Source organism: Myiozetetes cayanensis, unplaced genomic scaffold (genome assembly GCF_022539395.1).
Source record: "Myiozetetes cayanensis isolate MyiCay16 unplaced genomic scaffold, myiCay2020 scf3, whole genome shotgun sequence".
NCBI lineage: Eukaryota > Metazoa > Chordata > Aves > Passeriformes > Tyrannidae > Myiozetetes > Myiozetetes cayanensis.
This window is the reverse complement of record NW_026087521.1, coordinates 9121955-9145868: the sequence shown is the minus strand read 5'-3', so window position 1 is coordinate 9145868 and position 23914 is coordinate 9121955. Positions and strand designations below refer to the sequence as shown.

The 23914-nt window shown below is 35.8% G+C and overlaps 1 protein-coding gene across 10 annotated transcripts in view; it reads right to left on the bottom strand.

Annotated features, from left to right (window-relative positions):
• The window catches only part of PCLO (piccolo presynaptic cytomatrix protein), a 341736-nt gene that overhangs the window by 155399 nt on the left and 162423 nt on the right, over positions 1-23914 (bottom strand). The window lies entirely within an intron of this gene.

Here is a 23914-nt window from a genome sequence, read left to right as displayed (position 1 = left end):
TTTTTGATTCTAGTTACTTCATCTCTCCTCAAATGAATTTTTGAATATGATATGCTGCTGTTCATGCATCCTCCCCACTCTCCATTCACATAGCCATGTTCGGATATTAACTTCATTTGCTCAGAGAACTGAGGTTTCACACTTGAGCATACAACTCTTACATACTTGCACATTTGAATTTTAGTAATCAAATGTAACCCTCATTATTCATTGTTCTTTTAACATTTCCTGTGATCGCAACACAAGCAAAATTCAACTTATTCTTCTGTCCTCTTTAGAGCTGAAAAATAGACCTGTTTGTTTGTTTGTTTGTTTGTTTTGGTGGGGTTTTTTTTGGATATGAGTAGGGAAAAATTTTGCAAATGTTGTATACAATATGTATACATATATTCTTATGCACAAACCAATAACACTTGTGATGACAGCATCCTTATTAGTTTGCTCCCACTAGACTATGTAATATACAGTGATGTCAGACTTATAGTCTGTGATGCTACAGAAAGCAAAGGTAAAGTGGGTCAGAGCTGAGGCTTCTCCTCTGCCACAATCCCTTGGAGACTCAACAGCATGGTGGAAATCCTGTTCTACAATGTAAAGGAACAAAAACTCACTCTCTGCAGGCCTAGGTTTCCTGAAACATATGATGTTGATTTGCAACACACTTGAAATGTCAGTAGGAAAAAAATCTGTACCCTGATTTTTCTGTTACCAGAAAAACAATGCAAATACTATTTTTTGTCTTCAAACAAGGACCATGCAGTCAATAAACTTGCTTGGAAAACTCATGAATAGCATCAGTTTGAAAGATGAACATGGATGTGTTAAAAGAAATTACTGGGAATAAACTGTTTGCATCTGATAAGATGTCAGGTAGTGAAGAGACAGAAATTACTCTCCCAGTCAGGAAGAAAGATCACTTAGGGTGGGGACCAATGCAGGCTGTTAAGGCAGCAGTGGAATGGCAGGTGAAGCCTGTGTTGTAGCTCTCTGTGTTCCACCTATCACAGCTTGGATTTTTCATGTAAAAAAAACCTTCCCAAATGCAACCCTTCCAAAGCCCCAAAACATACAGTAAAAATTGCAATTCTAATGAAGATGTTCTACTTACAAAGGTTTGGAATGTGTTACTGAGTATTACAGTATGTGCTCTTCATTCTTAGAAATGCATCAGAAAGAACAGCTAGAGATTCTGGCAATTCATTATTTTAAACATTTAACTTACTACAAAGAATCCAAATAATTCTGTTATCATTTATTAAAGACTTCTCGATAATTTAACAGTATCTTTAAAATTGCTTGAAAATGAAACCTAATTCCTAAAGATACTAACATAATAATACACTAGTATTAGATTACTTCATTGTAAGTATGGAATCCTTAACTGCATCTCCTTGTAGGATGGAGGCAAAGGTACTGAAAGATGTTTTGTAGCTTATCCCGTGCAAAGGAATAGTTTCGCATCTAAATTTTTTATGGACCTTTCTGGACTTAATATCTATTGTTTGGTAACCACTGACCAGCTTTGGACCAGCTTTGGCAGTGGAGAGGAGTTTCTCAGTATTCTTGCTCTAATGTTTTTTACCAAGAGTTAACAAAGTCTGACATAGGATCACTCCTATGGCATGAAAAGCCACAAAGTGTGGGAACTCACCAGGGTAAAGGGAAGTAGATCAGTTGTGGATGCTAAGGAAAATATATTTATAAAAGCTAGTCTCATTAGCTAGTGCTGAGAATGGAGTAGTACCTGCTCTGAACAGATTTTAATCATCAGTAAAACCTTATCCTACAACTAGTACTGCCTTGGCTTGTGTGCCACTGCTGGCAAGGGGAGTGGAAGATTAATTTGATGAGCTGGCTTTGGCCTTGTGTATGGGAGTGAAATACTGTGCTTCATGAGTAATATACTTGAGCTATCCCTTAATGCAACCCTTGTCTTTTTCTTTTCTGCAAGTATGTTGCTCTGGGAACTGAGCAGTCAGCCAGAAAACTAGTTTCTAAATCACTACACAGTAGCACTGAGATGCCAGTCTGTCTGATTTTCTCTCTCTCCTTTTTTTTTTTCCCACTCCTTTGGAGGCCTGCAAAGATAAATTTCTCTTCTGTTAGGCTCAATATAATTTTTTTAGAAATAGTCTATTCCAAAACAACAAGATTTTTTCAGAGTTTTCTTGCTTTCCTTCTAATCAGAGTCACTCATTCCTCAGATGGGCACTTCTGTACTTTCCATCCTCTTGCTCCTTTCATTTTCTCTGTGAAATTGCTTGAAATTGCCATTTTCACTTCAAATGCAAGGGGAACAGCATAGTGCACTTCCTAACAGCTGACATGACGTGAGATATCAACTTCTTTCCTCAGTTAAACACATAAAAGGCCATGTGCTTCTTTTGATCTTGAGGGGAGAAAGGAGAAATGTAAAGGAAATTTGATATGCCAACTACATACAGATGTGGCTCTTACAGTGATTTTCAGAGAGATCTAAATCTATGTGTCATCTACTTTATGAGAGCAGACATAATAGTTATTCCCAGTTGTTTGTACACAAGACATAGTTTTACACAGACTAACTGATTCGTGATTCATTTGGAGAAGGACTGACAACTTTTTTGCCTGTAAGGGCAATGAAGCAATTCCCTCCTCAATTTCTAAAAATTAGAAATAGCATTTTGAATCAGCAGGAATACATCACTGGAAATTCAGTTTGTGAGAAAAATGAAATCCAGTGTTTTGAAACTTTGATTTTAAATACTGTACTTGGAACAACACTCCATGTATGTGCATTTAACAGATTTTAGCAACATTCATGTTATTCACAAGTTTTATGTTTTAATTTTCTTAGCTTATATCTATGAACCATATCTATACTATTTGATTCTTTTGCTTACTGAAGACTTAGTGAAATTCAACACTTTCAGTAATTTTTTTCTTTTGTAGCTTAAGCCTTATACAAAAGGGAAACATTTCTGGCTAACCCACAGCAACATTACCTTCAAAAGTCATTTGAAAACCATTATTTTCTTTTTTCATTTGTAATTTCTTTTTCCATCTGTTATTCTTTGCTATTTATCTTTGCAACCATATTACTTATTTTAGCATGGTGTTCTGGGATACCAGTTTATACAAGAAATTCACTGTTCAATTATATTAAAAGTATACAGAATTAAATGCATCTCAGTTACTCTGCAATGGGGAAAAAAATTCTGGTAGATCAATTCAGACAGTGGATATCTGTAAAGATAACATAAAGAGTCAAATTGTCAGAGTTGAGTATTACTTCTACATTGAAATCTCTGTACCAAATGGACTCATTATTTCTCACTATTCAATTTCTGAAAAGAAAAAAAAAAAGGAAGGAAAAATAGGGAAATGGAAGGGAGAGTCATAAGGAGAGAAGAGGGGAAAACCCTGTCCTCAAAACAGAGGAACATGGTCCAAATTTCTCTGAGTGACAAATACAGATTTATACTTTGCTATAAAAGGCTTGAAAACACTGCAGGAAATATACAGCTGCTATGTAGGCAATACCTACTGATGCTTCTTAAATGCTTGTCTTTATAAGCTTTGTTCTAAACTATGTTAAATATCCTTAAATGGTTTATTTATATATCAGTATACTAAAAGATATCAAGGGACTTAACAAAAAGAAAACACTATTCCCTCATTTCTACAATACTGTGTTTTCAATATCAACTCCAGTTAGCACTTTGAGCGCTAAGGTATTTCGGTGCTAGTCCAGGACTGAAGCCTGACTCTGACAAAGAATTCAAAATAAATACCTTTGTCTGCGAATTAAAATCTTTTGTCATTTGTAAATTGCTTTTAAGAAGATAGTCCAATTTTTGTTCGAAAAAATAAAATTAGAATTAATGGCTTTTCCTGTATGCTATCTTCCTCATGACTCATGAAAATTTCTGAGGAGGTTTCTGAAGCATATTCTGCTTTGACAACCCAAAAGATTACGAAATAAATGAGAAAACAGAGGATAAGGTATACAGAAGTCTAGGTACTGCATAAAAATAGTTTGGACAAGAGAAAGTTCACTATCTGGAGAAAGACTAATGGCAAAGCTAGAATTCCTCTGAGGCAGTCGCTTAACAAGATTAATACAAAGCCTGTAGATTCATAGTGACTTTGTACAATACTTATAACATTGCATGCTGCACTACAGCATAATTAGTGTTTCTTTATCAATCACCACTTCTTTTTTCCCCCTCTATTGTTTCCACTGACTTTTTAAAAGGCATTTTACATAAAAACAGAGCTGTAAATACTCAGAACTTCTCTGTCTAACCTGTGGGAAGTTATCAAAAGTTATTCTGTGATGTGGGTAGACAACTCGATGCCTGTGCTAGGTTAAGAATCAGACATTGTTAGCACATGATGAGCCCTGTCTCCAGCATAGCCCATTTTTGGATTGAATTAACTAACTAATGACAAAGAACTGTACCTTAGTAATATCTTCTGATACAGAAGCAATGTGATTCTCTAATGGCAATTGAAAACAGCTATATTAAAGGATATTGAACCAAAATATTAAATGTTAGCTTTGGGATTTGTTAATCATGAAGCTACTTGTGACAAGAGAGAAAGACTCAACTTTATCTTCAAATAAAAGAACACTTGGAATAAATCTTTTGCATGTAATGAAATAGCCTTAGCATGGGCTCATTCCCTCATAGAGATCAATAATACACTATTTCTCATCATGTACCACACAAATCATTATGTGTCATTCCCCTCAGTCAGAATAATACATTTTATTTGAAACTCAGATCTCATCTATGGAAAATTTTACTGGATTATAAAGAATATTTTCCCAGTCAATGAGAACATACTTTAAATTCTCCTGTAGTCTAACTGAGAATCCTGGCCAGAAAATACTGGTGAGAAAAATTCAGAACAGTTTATACTTATCAGTATGATATGCATATGCTGAATTAACACCATCTGTTTTCAACTGATATCAGGCTACCTTGCAAACTTTCAGCTACAATTAAAAAAACCCCAAAAAACAAAACCAAAAAAACCCCAAACAAACAAAAAAACCCAAACCCAACCTGAAACAATCAACACTAAACCCCCCTCTATCTCTGAAAGAAAGGAAATTTTAATCTTGTTTTACAGGGGAAAAAACACACAAATAAAAAAGGTGTGAGAAAATCTTGGCTTTTTCTGCCTCTCCTTCACTCCAGACTTCCTCCAAAGAATGGTAGCTGATGAGACACCACATGCTGCACCACAGCCCTTGTTTATTCACAAGAGTTAGGATTCATCTGTCCAAGCACAGACATAATGTGCAGTCAATCTGAGCCAGTCCTCCAGAGTACTGAACTGAAAGAAAGTGCAGTTTTTCTTCAGCTCACACAATAACACCTGTGCCTCTTACAGCCTGTGGAAACAGCTGCATGTAACACAGATGTCACCTGTAAATGTCCTAAGACAGAGGAGATCAGTCCCACTCCCGGCAACTAGAGCAGATTCAACTCTTGCTTTTGGCTCCTCCTGAAAGATCTGCTTTGAAGCAGAGTTTTAATCCTTTTCTGTGTGCAGGAGTCTCGCCACCTCTGCAGTTCTTCAGAAATGACACCTCTCCTCAGCAATCAAAGGCTCTGGGTTTGGCTCAGTTTGATTGTTCAGGCTGTATTTATTTTATTCTGCACTCATGATGCTTTACTTTCCTGGTCTAAGATTAAAGATGGTACAGTGAGCAGAGCCCTGATTAATCACTTTCTCTAAAACGTTATTCATGCTGGGAAACAATGGCCATAAAACTGCTGGTGTAAGGCACAGATCAGGCAAACTCACTAAGTGCCTACCTGCTTAATTCAGGTCTTTTTATATCCATCACAGATAAGCCTTCTATTTTTCTTTTCTGCTCAGCCCTGGCTTCATTCATACTGCTGTGCACCTGTAGAATGGCCTGCATCGAATTTCTTCCCCCTCTTTCCAAAAGTACCTTGAAATTACCAATTCAGCACATTCTGCTGAAGGAAAACACTTCTTTCTCTGCTCTTTGTCATGTATAGCTCTGTAAGGCTTTTCAAGAGCTGTAATGACTAACAGTCCTTCACGGTGCTTACACAGTTGACAAAATCCCAGTATTACACATTATAAGAATAGCACAGAAACAAAAGGAAGTTTGTGAAACTCTCCTTCATTGCTGATATCTGCATTCCAGGCTTCACTGCATTCCAACAACCCACCAGCTTTCTGCATAACCCCATCTGCCTCAGCTGGACAAATGGATTTTTCCATCAGTCAGGCTGTGAGTACATTTCTCTCTCTTCTCTGCAGTTTCTCAGTGTCTCCCTAAAACTTTCTTCTGCTTGAAACTTTTGTTTCCCCTCTCCCTCCATCCCTCATTTTCCAAAGCATAAGAATTCCCCCTAAAATACGCTGAGTGGATCCCAGGGCAGGTGTAATCCTCACCCCTTTTAAAGAGATATAACTGAACCTGACAACAAACACACAGAGTAGATCATCTGCCACAGATGGCTAAGCTTATGAAGTGTGAAAACTACTCACAGTATGTCCAGATTTTCCATTACACTTTTTCTACAGCGAGAACCTGTACTAGCCAGACCACACAAAACTCCATATTCCTATTCTTATTCTAAGAATGGCATTTCCAGTTTTATACAAACCTATTTCCAAGTGACACAAGCTAAACAAAACCAAATTAACCTTTCCTCCCACCCTACCCCAAACCTTCAAAAAGCCAACATTTCAAAGAAAGCATTAACACTTGAATAAATACGTACAGAAATTTGCTATACTGATACAAAACAGAACATCATCTCAAGACAAAAGCCTTTAAAAACATATGAAACCATTTTTTTCAAAGTTTACTTTTTATTTTGGTTTAGGTTTTTGTTTTTGTTTACTTGTACATGTATTCTACTGTCTGTTGATACTAGACCAGATATATTCCATGGAGATGGGAAAGAACAGTGTGAGTATTTAAAACCAGGCTGGATATCAGCTCCAGCTCTTCACCAAAGAAATCCAGGCATGGCACTCAACTTAGCCTTGATTAGCTCAACAGAATAAAAGTGGGATAAAGTTCTGATTTTTAAAACATCCTCTGTCTTCTCTTTTTAAGCATAAATGAGATAGTATATTATATCTGATTGTTCTAGCAATTATTAAATATAATTTATAATAACACCAAAATTTACATTGCTTTTCAGAGGAGGAAGTGTTCCACTCCTGGATAAATTACATCAGATGACAGCCTTGCATGCAATGCGATATTTAATCCAACTGTGTAGGGCTGAGGAAGAAGAAAGTAGTAACCTTTAATGAATTTTCTTCCTACTATTTTAATAGCAATTACACTATTTTAGAATCATGACCTTCCTCTTCCATTTCTGCTTATTGTGGCAAGCAGGACAGGAAGACAAAAATTTGGCAAAGCTTACTTTTAAACACTAATGAAGCTAAAAATAAAGAGAAGGCAGCAGAAAAATCAGAAGTTAATGTGAAAGATGTGCCATTTGCAGTTTCTAAACATACATATATAAGGGAAAAAAAGGAGAAACAGAACTTAAACCTTAAACCAACAGCAATGTTTCAAGACATGACATAAAAATGAAAATTCTTATGGCTGACCTGGAATCTAGGATATACTTTCTTCCCCCTTATTTTCAGATCTCCTATTGTTCTTGTTCCAAATCACTCTTTGTACACTGCTGCCACAGGTCAAAATAAATCTAAGTAAAAAGTAGCTCTACTTGATTATATACACATGGACTACAATAATCACCCTAAACGTGCAGTGCACAGTGAGTCTTACTACAGAAGCATGGGAAATAACCAGCAAAAGATGTTCACAAGGTGATTACACATTTGGCTTGGTTCTCTCCCCTGTTGTTTTCATGTGTTTTTGTCACTGTTTTAAAATTTCTAGTGACAGTTTTGATTCTGAAGTTTGTCTCACAGAGGAAACACAGAGTTCACAAAGAAAAAAAAAATGAACCCCAGAAATGTATGTAATCATCCAAATGCCCACTCTAGACCAGTGGAAGAAGAAGGGCTCAAAAATTAGTCCAGACCACCCAAAAAGAATGGCTACTGAATATATTAATGACATATTGTCTTCACAAATACCAGGCCTTACAGTCATGTCATTTAGTATTTTTGGGGTCCAGATATACTAATGGGAAGTCAAATGACTGCTTTGAAGTCTCAAGTAGTCTGATGTTCACTGTGAGCTATAGCAGTCTAAGGCACAGCAGTAATGATACATCTTCGTACAGACAAGAAAGAACAGCATTTATGGGTTGAAAGCAGAACTGTTGGATGCAACTGTGATTTGTCAAAGATGTGCTCCCAAAGACAGAAAAAGGAAGAAGTGACTAATGATCTTTAGCTGGTGAGGAGTTCAGAAGGAAACACTGATGCAGACACAGACCTCCAACACAATAAATGTTTAAGAAAACAGTATTACACAAAATAGAATCAGTGAGGGCCTTAGAGTATCAGGATAAACAAGACAAGACTTAGACTTTACTTGGAAAACAAGAAAAAATGTCTAAGAATGAAGAGGGTTCTTCTAAATGTTCATTGTATAATGAGAACTTTAGTTAGTTTATAAAATTCAGGTGGGGATGCACGCCATTATCCCCAAGGTAAGAACCACCATGGAAAAAGGTGCTGACTTTTCACAAACAGTAAGTCAAAGGATGGAAAGGGGAGAAGCACAGACTTTAATCAGCTGATTTCTGGAAGTCACCATTCAGTAACAGGCTATAATAGTATGTTTAATAGCACTGTAGAGATGAGGAATGCCTACTGGAAACACTTATATACCTGGATGCTAGACAGTGTTTGAAGTGTGGAAAATACTCTTATTCATTAGTTCACTTATATAAAATCAATGGGTGTAGAGTTTTGTTTCAGTTTTTCTCAAGTCAAATCTCATTTTGTGCAAATCCAAAGATTATTAGCTTTTAAGAGCACCTAGATATAAATGAGAAACTTAATAAAATTATTTCTATTTCATATTTTGCAAATTATGAATAATTTTGGTATTAATTTGCTATTAGTCAAAGAAATGTTTTGTATTATTTTATCAAAGCAGTATCTCATAGCTGAAATATTTTGACCCTGCAACAAAGTTACTATTTAAAGGGTCTCAGGTTTATTAGCTGTGTTTTTATTTGCCTCTGAGCTAAGACTGACAAAAGGTTATTGTTTAACATCAATCAATGCACTGATTTTAGAGCCTTGAACAGACTAAGATGGTGATCATCAAGTCATTCCCCATGATGAACATTGTTTTTATTTAATTTTTAAATCATCAAGTCAGGAACCTAAATGCTTTTACTTCATTCTCAGATGACAGTACAAATGTTCATAGATCTTTGGTAAGTCTATAAGCAAAAGAAACTTTTCATAAATATTATAGAACCTGCAGTACTTAGAGCCCCAGCTGTTTGTGTTTCATCAGGAAATATGAAGTCCTTTAATTCTCAGATCCCTCTTCTGAAGGCACAGGAAACATTCTAGCACTGTCCTGTACATACAGCAGTCAGGAGCCAGGCTGCCTGGATAGTGAAGGTTATCTCAAATGATGAATCACTGATGTCCTTTACCTCAGTATTATCTGTCAGATCTGTGTATTAGTGTGCAGTTCCTTACCATGTTGTTTGAACATCAATTTACATACAAACACTGAAGGTTGAATAAGATGAAGTTTGAGATGAAATTGTGTTTCAAATCCTATCCTCATGAAACCATTTTCCAGTTGTTAAACTGTATGCGAAAAAACCAAAATACCTGAAAACCTTCAACTTGTTCTTCAGTCTATTCGTTCCTTCTGTATGACCAGCTCAGGAGAAACTATAAAGCATTGATTTCAGTTTGATTATTTTCACCTTGCCACTATATTTCTAAACTATGTTTATACTTTGAATATTCTGAATTGCAGGAAAAATATTTCTAAACATATTTCTTTAAAAACACCTTGAATTTTAATAGTAAATTATTAGCAATCCTATAATTTCTGCAGAAAACTCACAACTGATGACAAAGACTTTTAGAAATTAGGATCAGAAATCTATTACAATTTTAAAGTATTTACATGTTACTCCCCGCTACATATTTACCAGCAGTTTAGGACAATGAAGTTAAAACATACTTTATTTCAAATTTCTACTCTTTGTAAGCAGGACACTGTTCTTGTTTCACCTTATTTCTTCATTTCTTACTATTTCCAGTGTCTTTGCAATATCAAACAGCATGGTTAAGATCAGCATGGTTAAGATACACATCAAAATAAATGACTAGAGACTGGTAAAAACAGAATCACAAATTTGATGCAAAATGAGACTTCCACAGTCTCAGCTATTCTATTAATATCTCCAGTTCAATACCCACATTCAGAGCTTCTATATATTGAATCCCTTCTGGGCTTTGAAGCAAATGGAGCTGATTATCACCGTCTGTCACTTTCCCCCATTCCACCATTTACTTTATTGACTGCATTGTCAGTAGTTTCAGAACAACTCACACAGTTGAAAATCCTTCTCCATTAATACAAATGTTCTTTTTTTTCTTTCTTTTTAAAATATTTCAAAGGGATCAGAAGTAGAGAAGTAGAGGAAAAGAAAACCCATGCTTGTCTGGTTTTGGTGCGGTATTGCTTTGGTTGTTATTTTTGTTTTTCTTTTAAATGGGATAGGAAAAAAAGTGTTTCAAGATAATCACTGTCTATTTTTTCAGCTTAAGAGTGGCCTGGACCTTATTTTTACTTTTTCACCATAGGGAGCTGTCAAACTATCATCTTTTTTCTCTACCATACAAAACTCCTTTGTTTCTTCCTGTGAAAACTTCAAACATTGTCAATATAGAATTCAGATTTAAAGATTATTTTCTACTAGAAAATTTCCAGTGGTACAAACTAATTCAACCATTTAAATGAACAATCTTCCTCCCTGTTCTCCACATTCTGTCTATTCATGATAATAACATTTTTAATAATAATCACAACTAAGAAATTTTGTTCTAAAGAAAGTGCAAAAAAGCCTCCTCATATTGGAAATAGTGCAATTACCAGTTCAAAGAAAAAAATTCATTCTAATTTTCTCAAATTAGAGATGTGATCCATGGCCGACTGAATTAACAGAATGTATCATTAACTTCAGAAAAATTTATATTTGCTATCAGATTAATGCTTCTACAGCAACACAAGCACAAGCCTCTATGCCTTCAAAAGTCAATGGAAATACTCAGATCTGAACATAACTCATCATAAATGATCACAAAGGGTTCAGCAGCGATGCTGTAAAAATATTTTTTTAAATCTTTCCAAATAGAGCAAAATATTACAACATTAAGATTCTAAAAGTCATGTTCTAAGAAATTCCAAAATAAAAATGCATTAATGAGTGCCAACTAGAATTTGGGATGCTGATGTAACTTAGAAATGTTTTGGCAGTGCTTCATCATTTATCCTTCAACTGTAGCTTCTCATTACATTTGTATAAAACATGGAAATATTTTTATGTCACATTTTTTAAAGAAATCATCAGAGAGCTGTTTTACAGAATACTATCACTGGATTTTGGGGATATTTTTGGTAGGCTAGTTACCCATAACATGCAAAGGAAAGAGACATTTTTTAATCTAATTTTCTAAATGAATGAGTTAAAAACCTAGAAACCATACATAAAAGATTTTCTTTCTATAATGATGATAGAGATAGGGATATTAATACCTCAGAACTTATATATCACCTATGCATTACAAGCACCCAAGCAAATGCTAGGTTTTAAGATGAAAGATGACTTCCTGAAACTTTAGTGTATTAAAAAATCAAGAAAAAATGGAGAAGGTTCTAGTGGGAAAACAAAAACTAAACCAAACCACAATAAACAAAAAACAACAAAAACCAAACAACCAGGACACCCCCCACCCCCAACAAATAATAAATACCCCAGCAATTTCCCAAATTATTCTAACCTAATTATGGGGTTTGAGAGCTTAATAGGGGCCATAGACCAGTGTTTCCTGAACTGTACTGTGTATTTCTTTATCAAGCTGCACGGGAAATGCTTGAGGGAACATAATTTGCTCCTGAAGTGAAGCAGCTGAGCAGTTTGAGTGTGTCTGCACTTGAGCTCATAAGAACAACAACACTAACTAGAAGAGCAGAACTCAGATGGGAGAGTTTCCCAAACTCTTCCCACCCTGTTTTATATCCACACAAAGCATTAAAATCTTGGCCAGAGAGCCCAGTGTAGGCCCAGTAGCATGGTGAAGCCTTGAGGGACAGAGTGGTTTGGAGGCTTGGAAAAAACACCTAATTGCTGTCTTCAACTCTCAGATGAAATACTCCTGAAAAAGACAGACTATTCTAAGGGATGCACAGAGAAGGACAAAAGGCACAAGTTGCACGAGGGAAATGAAGCACTCTTCACACCATGAGTGCAGAATGGGATACTTTCTCTCAAAAGTAAAATCTCCATCCTTGGAGATATTCAAAATTCAACTTCATAAGTCCTCTAGATATTTGATCTAAATTAAAAATTAGCCCAGTTTTGAGGTTGAGTTGGAACTGCATGACATCAACAGCATCTTCCCAACATAATTTTTTTGGTGATCCATGAAAACTGAGGGGTTTAGATAGTTAATGTTTTCAAAACACGATACAAGGACCAACATCTTGATGGATATACTGCCAAAATACTGTGTAAGGTATGAAAGAGTAAGGATTGCAACATCTATTTTAATTAAAAAAAAGCTTTTATGTAGGCAAGAATGTTCCATAACTGCAGAGTCACTGAGATAAAAAGTACTATCAGTCGTGTTTGCAAAAAACTTCTAGAAAAGCCATTTGCTTTTACATATATATAATGTGAGAGTGTGCATATGGTAAAAATGCTACTTCTGTAACATTGTCAAAACTTCTTGTTTTCTTTGGTGAGTTCTTGGGCCAAATGACAAAGAAACAGGAAGAGATAAAAATAGGTTCCTGTGCCTGGGTTATGGTTCCTCAGACAAGCAGTGCTCCAACAGGCTGTAAGAACATAAGGAATCAGAGCAGCCTACACTACCGCTGTCACAAGAATCACTTTTACTGCCTAAAGAAATATCTGGAGGCATTACTATAAAATCCTGTTTACTACAGTATGCCTGATCAAATGAGCAAAGGACAAACTAAGATTCCATTCCATTCTTCCTAGAAGGCCATGACATTTTTGCTGTTGGTTATAACTCATGAATCATAAAAGGAGAATCAACATGATGTAAATGATTAACCCAGACAGTTAAATTTCTGAAAAATGACAGTCATTGCTTCTAATTTCAACTCAGACAAGAGGTGTTTTTTTTTTCTTTCACTGTTGCCCTCTTACATCATGTATGTACAGCAAAAACACAGCTATGAAAGAGGTTACAGAAAATGTGCTCCACAAACAAATGAAGTAAATACTACTTCCAAGCTACCTTATGATTTCCTGAAGCTGATGTCACTGTGTTTTATTGATGCTATACAGCCATTAAAAATAACCACTCAGTCTCAAATTAATCTTCCCTATATTAGACCTAAATTTTAGGTGGGTAACTCTCACTCTGATTCACTTCATCTGTCACCCTTCCTGACTATCTTTTCACCTCTGGCAGCTGCTGACTGTCTAAATCAAGGAGTTATTAAGATTTAGGGAAATCAAGCCTGTTAAACTTCTCATCACAAACAAACACTAAAGAAATCTTCAGCATTTAATCCTCCTTCAGGCCTTCCTCCATACCAGTTATTAAATTCAAACCCTGCCTTCACTCTTAGTTAATGGGCAGCTCATTTAGCCTGCTTGGCCATTATGCACCAGGGAAATGGCTTGCCAGGTGGTGTAAGAGCACCAGCACACGATGCTTGAGCTGCATTTGGCATCAGCAAACAGCTTGCAAAGTGAGTAAGGTGAGATAATCAAAGCTGTATTTTGATAGGAACCACTTAGATTGGATGAGAAAGAGTGTCAGAGAAAGACCAGCTGGGAAACAGAAGTAGGGTTTAGCAAAGAGATTAGAGGGAAGATATGGACAGATGGAGAATGTGAACAGAAATTGAACTGAGACCTGAATTCATGCTGTACAAAATGCAAGAAGCTCTGAAGGAGAGCCAAAAGGCAGGCTTCCTCTGGAGTGTCACACTGAGGGAGGAATTTCAGGCTCCGCATCAAAGTTTCAGAGGTGTCTAAGCTGTATTTTGTGACAGTGTTTCAGACTCACCCCTGTATTTGGAGTTTCTAACCAGCTGAACTTAGGCATGGCAGCACGAAGCAAACCAGCTGCTATTAATTCCTGTCTCATACACTTCACTCTAAGTGCAGAGACTGTAAGCACTTATCATGCCATTATGGGTTCCACTCCCTGAGCGGAATATTCCAGCAGGTAAATCACTTTGAGTTTCTGAAAAACTCTGTCAGTGTCCAGCTCCTTCTTGGTAACACAACTGGAAATTATTTGGAAAAATTGAACTGCGAAGATAAGCACAGAGGAAAAACTCACCCTCTCCAGAGACTGGAGAACTATTGACAGATTAGCTTCTGAAAGTCTGAATTGGTGTCAACAGAGCCAACCTTGCTCTATAAATAAGAGGTTTGTTTGCACTATGGGGCCAATCTGTCAGTAGCCATTCATCTTAAAAGCATGCTGGGAGAAACCAGTAAATAGTGAAAGTACTTTTTTTTCATAATGAGATTTCAGTGAATTAAATGAAAGTTAATAATTTTTTAAATTATTTTTTAAATGAGCTTTATCACCTAGAAAACAATTGATAAACCTAACTTTAACGGAATCATAACTTCCTGTGCAGAATTAATAAAAGGAAACTAGTACATAAGTAAACAATCCACTGCTTTAAGAGAAAAAACAGAAAATAAGAACACAGAACATTCTGAAGATGGTGACCATGGGATTCACCTGACCAAAAGCACTCTCAGTCATCTAGAACCTTTTTGTAGTCATTTCAGAAATGAGTGGGACTAAACATGTTCTAAAATAAAAACATAAAATAAGTAGATTAACTGCTGTTCCCTTGGAATACTTCTGCCTGAAGGTGATGACAAGAATCTACAGTGAACAGGTCAGTGGGATTTTTCACCACCAATATCTAATGTTAAACCTGTTATTTCCAATACTTCACAGCTGAACAAAGTAGCCTATGTCCTTGTGTCAGCCAAGAAAGACAACAGACCCCTAGGCTTCTGAAGAGAAATGGAAAGAGGAAAGTAAAACGGGGCATAAATGCCACTTTAGCTAAGGGATAGAAGGAACAAGATGGGGCATTTAATTATGGACCTTTACTATCTCAGCTTCCTATCTTTTAAATTAAGGCCCCTATACAGCCTGAGTGGTTGGTTTACTCAAGCAGTCTGTAACAAATGCTGTACCAATACAAATTAACAGCAATGATGTAAAAGATACTGCGTAAGAAGAGCCATGAATACTAAAGAAAATTGTATTTAATTTTAGAATTCAATTTTTAAACATAATGCTATTACTCACAGTGCTCAAGATATTCTTGGCTTGGAAGGGAAATCAGTCTTGTAGGCTGTCTATCCCTTTATATTATTCCCAGTATTCAGATATAACACAGTGTCACTAAAATATATCAATTCTGTGCTATTGCAGCTATAAAGTTCATATCTACTAAGTATCCCAGGCCACAGATTGAGATTTTGCACCTCCACTGGACATGAAGAGTGGTTAATATTTGTCCTATTTAGAAATAATGTTTAAAACAGTGAAAGATTATTATCTTGTCCAGCTTTGGTCTTCTTTCTAGATCAACACAGCCAGATCTTTCAGCCTTCTAATCAATGCCTTGTTGTCTAAACCTTTTATCCTTTCTCTTTTGCTCAACTTTGAAATGTCTCAGCCTCTCTAACTCTTAAGTGATGCTGAGATAAACTGTATGTAGTATTATAGCTGAAGCCTCACCAGCCACATATCCTACATATGCACAAGTTGTCAGCATTTCCCAAGAACACCACTACCTATCATGCAAGCACTTTATATTTTTAAGTCATATTAAGTCTGACCTTTTGTTACTACACTGGAGCATTTTCACTATTGCTATTCCCTAATATTTCTGTTGTTGTTTTTTGTTGGTTTTTTGTTCTTGTTATTGTTGTTGTTGTTTTCTCTTTTTTACCTGTAGTGTCTGTATCATTGCTGAAATTTTGGAACATTGCTCTGAATTGCAATTCTGCTTTCCAAAGTAATTGTGTTTCCTATATTGATCTGAAAATGCTATGTGAGTGCTTTTTCCACATTTTAAGTTGCAATGGAATTATTAAAGAGTCAAACCTATGAAAAGCCCTTTTTTGACCCACTTAAAAGTGCTTTCAAGTTTGAAAGTGACCAATTTGACCTAAGATATCTACTTCCAGCTGGCAGATGGAAAATAAACTTCCATTTAAAAATTGCCATTGAAAAAAATTAGCTTATCAATAAATAATGTTGTTTTGGAGTAAGAAAGTAAAGTACAGTAGATGGGACTATTTTTCTCAGTATTTTATAGTTAAATCTGATCTTGCAGCATTAATATGAAAAAATATATGTCTATCTTAACAAATTATTTTTAATATGAAATCACTGACTCAGAAAAGCAAAATCTGAATAGAAGGATTTTGAGGATCAGAACCAAAGTAAAGTTGGTTCTAATACAGGGAAGTTTCATTAATTAAAAATAATAATAAACAATAAATAAATTTTAAAAACAAACAAACAAACATAACCCAAACTGTTAGATGTTATTAACCTACATTGCAATTTGAAACACTGATAGCACAAGAGAATCTGGTCTAGTCAGTATTTCTAGAGATGAGAAGTAAAACTTCAGAGCTTTTGTATACAATTTATAAAGCTAATAATGCTGTGATGACTATTACAAACACACACATATCTAGCCCAAAGACTACTAGGCCACCTCCATGTCACCTATAATCATTTTTACTTTTGGGGATGATTATGTGAGGTGCTGTGCACATATTTTTCATATTTTTCCTTATGGGAAAATGTAGAGTTATGAAATTTTTAGTATCTTATATGTTAAAAATAAATTAGGGACAAGTATAATCCTGGAGAAAGATCATTCTGATACCCCCAGGTCTCAGAATTTAATGGAGATTGAGGCCTTTAAATTCTAAGGAATTGATTACACAGAATAATTATCTCAATACTGGCATACCCTGAACTTTTTGTAAAAACAAACAACCCAAAATCAAAACCACAGAGAATCTTAAATGCACTGATGTGGGTTAAAGGAGCATCCTAGAGGTCTCATACGGAGAGGAAACGTAACCATTCACACAGTGGAGAACGAAGAGGCATACAGAACACCTTTTTAGTGTTCTGAGTATTTTGTTGTATTTAATTATACCTGATAATAACTTTTGGATGTACTGTGATTCTAGGGCGGGGGTTTTTTAGCAATCTTCATTTAGGTCATATGAGCTATCATGGGTTTTTGCCAGTCTTGGATGATTATCAAGAAACATTTAATCACATTTGTCTGATCAAGACAACAATTTATAAACTTAAAAATATTTTAATAAAATTAAGGGGAGAAGTGTTGAAATTAAGGGTTGCATTTTGTTAAGAGATGAACTACTTTGACAGGAACAAGTTGGTGTTCTCTACTTAGTGCACATTGCTACAGTTTGCAGGGAAGTTTTCCTGAGTGCAAACTAACTTTCTCCTGGAGAAAACTCAATAGGAAGTTCTGTCCTAAGTGCATCTCAAATGGGCTCAAATCCCAGTAGGAAAAAACAGTCCAAATCAATGACTGGCTCCTTTTGGACAACAACATGGTATACTTGTAGATAATTTGTCATCAGCTAATTTGATCTATTGTTCTGCTTTTACCATACCAAACAACTTGCTAACAAGGCAAGAGAGTGTTTTCTTTCTAGTGAAGATTTTATAGACATTGGTCTTCCGCTCCTTTTGGAGAATGTACGTTCATTTCCTCAGCATAATTTTCAGAGCTTCAGTCACAGATGCTCACAAAAGTGGAGACAGAACAAAATGCAGGAAGCCAAAATTATCAGCAGAACACATGACAGAAATTATCTCTTTATTTCAGTCAGACAATTCACTACTAGAAATTTTACCCTCCTACTGCATATTCACACTAACTACAGTGATCTGTGGCTTTATAGGAGAGGAAGATCTGAAGCAAAATAGAGCTAAAGTAGGCCAAAACTTGCTCATTGATATGTGCCTCTCATTCTTCAGTGTCTGTTTGGTTCTGTTGTATACATTTATACGCTGTATTTATTAAAACAGGAACAGGATATTTACCTCTTTCCACACACAAAACTCCAAGTATTCCTAAAATAGATAACAACCATAACCAAGTCAACTGAAAACAAGTGTAAAGATATTATTCTACCTTCATTCTTCTTTGTGTTTATGGAAGACAGAAGACTGAGGTATGGGATTTGTGGCCAGTGATGGTTTTTTTAATGTGTATAAGAGAACTGGCTTAAGAGGAAGATGGATAAGCTGACAGCAGGTTAGAAAAGGCCCAAGTGACATAAAATCTCAGCTCTTTGTCAACTCTACCATAAATCTCATGCTTTATAAAAGACAGTTAAGGAGGAAGAGTGAATACTATAATAATTTTCTATTATGCATGAATGTCCCTTGGTTGAATAGAGAGGGTGTGAAATCAACTAATATAAAAGTATCAGGCAGGAAAGTCTGACCCAGTTAAATATGCTTTAGAAAATAATGTTTATATGACATGTTGACCAAATATGGGGTATTCTTTCTCTTTTGAAGCCCTGACAGATAAAAAAAGATGCCTCATTTGAGTCACGAAATGGTATTCTAAAAGATTTCAGATGCTGTACAGGAAGCAATAGCTTGAAATGTTAACAGGACTCTAAATTTTAAATTCAGACCATTAGCAGAAAAAATAATTTTAAATCTAGCTAAAACCACATGGTTAAAGGAAAAGATAGACTAGTCCTATTTAACTATTTACACAGGAATAAGATTGTTGATAATAGTCTCTAGATGTGAGTGAGATCATCTTTACAACTCAGGTCCCACTGAATTTGTTTGAAACACACACGAAATAAAAAGAGTGTGACAATATTCAAGCATAAAAGGAACTCAGGGGGAACATCTACACCTTCTCTGGTGGCTGGCCTGAATTCAGTCTCAAAATAACATCTCATGTCCGTAAGCAGTGAATAAGCCTCATTCAGACCTTACCCTATTGCTAAGTGTATTAACACACTGTCAGGCAGATCTGCACATGCAGTTCACAAACTGCCTGCAAACCTTATAATTCATGGGAATCAGGCTGCTCCCAGACTGGCGTGGGCATGGCCAAAACGAAGCACCAGTTGTCACCAGTGCCTGGAAATTTTTCATTAAGCTACAGCTACATTGTCTCTTAGAAGCAAAGTTTAAAAAATACTTTTGCACTTTAAATTTAGATACTACCAAAGATGGTTCCTCACTCAAAACCCATCTGTACTTAACCCAAATAGCAGCTGTTTCTGTAAGAGGTAATGGCTTCTTTATATTGAAATATACTTTTTTGATGAAAAAAAAAAAAGAAACATTATTCTCTTCTTCTGGACTGAATCATGGGACTAAAATGGAAAATTAAAGTCACTGAATTAAGCCTTTTGCAGTTACAACCATGTGACCACCTATGTCTCAGGCCACAAAACACATCTGAATATTTTACAGTAACTATAAGAGCTATAACAAAGTACCACCTCCTTTAAGCTCAGATAATGAGAAACCAAGAGAAAGAACAACGTCCTGTGCTCCAACAACAGAAGGATTATGTTACCTGAAATTCTGGCATGACACTAAGAAATGAACCTACTCCCTGCTTCTGAGGAAGGTAAGCAAACAGAAATACCCAACTTCAAACCAGGTAACTCTCCCTACTCTTCCTCTCTATTCATTACCTAACCAGAACATTCCTTGCTGAACTACACGTCTGGTGATCAGCTTAGTCCTGCATAAACAAGCAAAACATCATGTATATGATATATGGAAGGTTTTAATTCTACTGGGAGCAACTACCTGGTTTTCCCTCTTCAGTGTCCAGATGTACATCACATCTGACACTGCAAAGGTCTGTTGTGGATGCCCCATCTCTGGAAGTGTTCAAGGCAAGGTTAGATGGTGATCGGAACAACGTGGTGTAGTGGAAGGTGTCCCTGCCCATGGCAGGGGAGGTTGGAATCAGATTATCTTTAAGGTCCCTTCCAACCCAAATCATTCTATGATTCTGTGAAATCACTGAAGTCTTAACCTTCAGTTTTGAAGTTGAAAACTTCAGAATACCATAGAAGATACATATTAATGTGCTGTTCAAGCCATCTAAAAAAATTTACACTTTTAAAATCAGTATAAAATCAGTTCTGCTCTTACTACAATAATAGATTAAGTCCTGCATTTCTTACCTAAATAAAAACATATTTTGGAGGGATTTTGCTTGAAATAATTATCTTTTTTTTCCTACATTATACAGAATTGAATTATATTTGCCTTTCAAGTATGAGAAATCACATCAGGTAAAAATTCCAAGAAAAGTCTCTGTTAACTTTCTTAACAAACATACTTGATAGAATTTACTCTAAGTGTTAAAGCTTAAATGCACAGTTTCAACCCTAAAGCTGACAGGCTGCTGACAGCTGTGTCTTTGCATTAATTTCACGAATACAAACACTTCTGTTGAGTCTTCTGCAATTTGCTTCAGTTTAGTTGAGCAGGCATTTTGCATCCAAAGGCAAAAGGAAGACAACTTCCATCTTTGATTACACATATGCAATATGTGCAAGAGCCAAAGATGACTGTGACTGGCATGTGACTTGGTTCTGTGATTCACTGGTGTCAGGCTATTTATTAAACTAGACAGGTGCTCACAATTTTTTTGTTAGTGCTGAATGGATGAATTTCAATCCCCATTTCAAAACATTACTGACACTTCCTGGAGCTCTCATGGAAACTACTCCTATGGCTATTCACTCCATGGAATCCTACCATGCTGGACTACTGGGCAGTCTATCAAAGCCAATGCTGGGGAGCTCATTGACAGGAGAAACTCAAGAGACACAAAGCTCACAAAACTGCAATTAGGTATCTTTGCAAAATGTCAGTTCCAAATGGGTAGCTTTCACTACTTTTTTTAGTGCTGACAAGCTACAGTTCCCCATTTCTTTTTGACTCAGCTACACTTAATTAGTAATATATATCACAGAAATGTACAGCACATAAGCACTACAAAAGGAAACATAATGGTAAGCAATATTGTTACTTTGGATTAATATAAAGCCACCATCTATGCTCATTGAAGTGTTCACAGAGACAATGACTATGATAGAAAAGTAAATGAAAATGTAGTGTAAACACATAACTTGTTATCTGAAAATTAAATGTGCCATCACTGAAGCCAATGTTATCTGGATTTTTTATTATTATTATGTGATTAGCTACCAGGTTACTTTTCAGCCTTTCACTTATACTAGATTAGATAAAACATTGCAACAATTCCCTTTAAAAGGTGCATTAAAGAAGAAAATTGTATTTAAAGCAGTTCTAAGACATAGATAATTTAATCATCTTAGCCATAGTTTCCATAATCTCTTTCCCTGAAATGTTGTAGAAAACTATTTTCCATTGGACGAAATTCATGAATGATGAAAGTGCATTGTCTGAAGGACAAGGTATCATTTCACTGTAAATCTTAGAGAGACCAATTTTATTCTTTCTCTTTTAGTCCCACCAACTGCATAAGGATCAACTTTTTTGCTCAACTGCCATTAAAAAAACCCACCTGTGAATCATGTACATGAACACATGAATACCCTTTTCACCTGCAGTGTTTATGAATGCAGACAAAGACATAAGCCTGAAATATTAAAAAAGTGATGGGATATTCATCCATGCAAAAAGTATTCATACACACATTCCATTTCCCTAAGGTAGTGAAAGATCAATCTTACATTTCCATTTCATTCTTTATGTTCAGCTCTATTAAATTCTCTTTTCCAGAATGAGCTGTTTTGTAAGTTTTTCTGTACTGAACTTCACTGTTTTGAATGACAGAATTAATCCCTTCTACCTTTCTCTTATTATAACTAGGAAATTAGGAACTCTTCAGTCAGGAGGTACAAAAGTGTCCACAGAGAATTAACAAAGACTTTAGCTGTGGTGGGCACTGTACAAACAAAGAATGAAAAAAACAGTCCCAGTGCCAAAAATATTTTAAAGTTTCACAGTTTCACACTTAGTATGTTAATCTAAATGTTATCCTGTATTTAAACTTAAGAATAACAACATGTGGCTCTAATAACAGAGATCTACAGTTGAAAAAATGTCAACAAGGTTTACACTTTGCCAACAGTGACAGAGAACTTTTGAGTGTGATAAAATGTACAAAATAAGAAACCACTGTCCACTCTTTCCTGTGCTACGGTCCTAAACTCATGGTATAAACAAATGAACATTCTGGAAGGAATACTGTAAGTCTCACTGAAACTAGATAATTTAAATCTTATACTGCAGAACTTTTCTTCACAACATAACTGGTATGAGTAGTCAAGAACTTAAACTGATAAAGAAACAGTAAAAGCAATTTATACCCCTATTTCCAGATGCTGATGAGGTCAATCAATTACATTCTGCAAGGGTCACTGTAAATATTCTCTTTTTTGGGTCACGTGGTTTTTCCTCCCTTAAACTCCATGTACCTGATCTCAGTGTAATACAACTGAACCTCAGATAGATAATTAACAAAACTCTATCAGAGAGTATAATAAGTTTAATGGTTAACAGAACATGAAGGCAGCCCTGATGGTCAGGCAGGTTTACAGAGCAGCTTCCTAACCATGTGTTGCATGGCACAGTTGATGCAGTCCACTTCATATTCATGGAAATTTGTTATTGTTCTTGCACTTGTCTACTTGCACCTCATGTTCCATAAAAATGTTCCCTTCATTTATTTAGACGGTAACTACTTTGAGACATGGGCTATTTGATTTTTGATGGCTGCATACTAGGGAGAACAATATAACTCCTTGCTCTTTGGGCCCAAGGCAAGACAGTAAAGAACATGTGGCTAAAAAAGAAACAATGGTGCACAAGCCCTTTGTTTCCATGTCTCATAAATGAATACTGTATGTGTTCAAACTCTACTGTAAAAGCCTTTAAAAAATCAGCTGCTTACAGAATTTATCATCCATCCTACAAAGCATACAATCCACATAAAGTATATGTATATACATGTATCTATAAAAAAAGTGAATAACTTGTTCTCAGAAATAGTTTCACTATACTGAGGGTTATTTTACAATACTATACATACTCTCCAATGAACCACACACTTTCTCAAAGTCTGTGAGCAATGTTCTTCAAGATGCTGTTCCAAATTCCCTGCATGAAACTTGAGTCCTCCTGTGAGTTTCCCCCTCTGTGCTTATCTTGCATTAGGGAACATTTATATGAAGTGCCAATGCCATGACACAGTTTTCCCTTCAAACTTCCAAGTACTCTTTTCCATGCAGTAACAGTGTGGGAAGTATTTAATATCTGTACAAATATGTGAAGCTGCAGAAACTGCTTACAGTGGAAGCCTTGGAGGGTATAACCAGCTAATTCTGCATTTGAAAGCCACTATAAATTATTAAACACTCTTTATCCTATCCAGTCTATACTAATCACTCCTGTATTCACAGATAACTGAACATAAAAGATAAATATTGCTGAAGAACTTGAGTGGCAACTCTTCCAGAGTTCTGACAAGTAAAAAATACTGACCCTGCAACTGACAGAAGGGAATGGTCTTGGACAAAAGAACAGCCAAGAACATATCAAATTACAAGGTATTTTTTAGCCAAGACTTATTCCTCTTATTCATAAATAACGATCTGGTTCC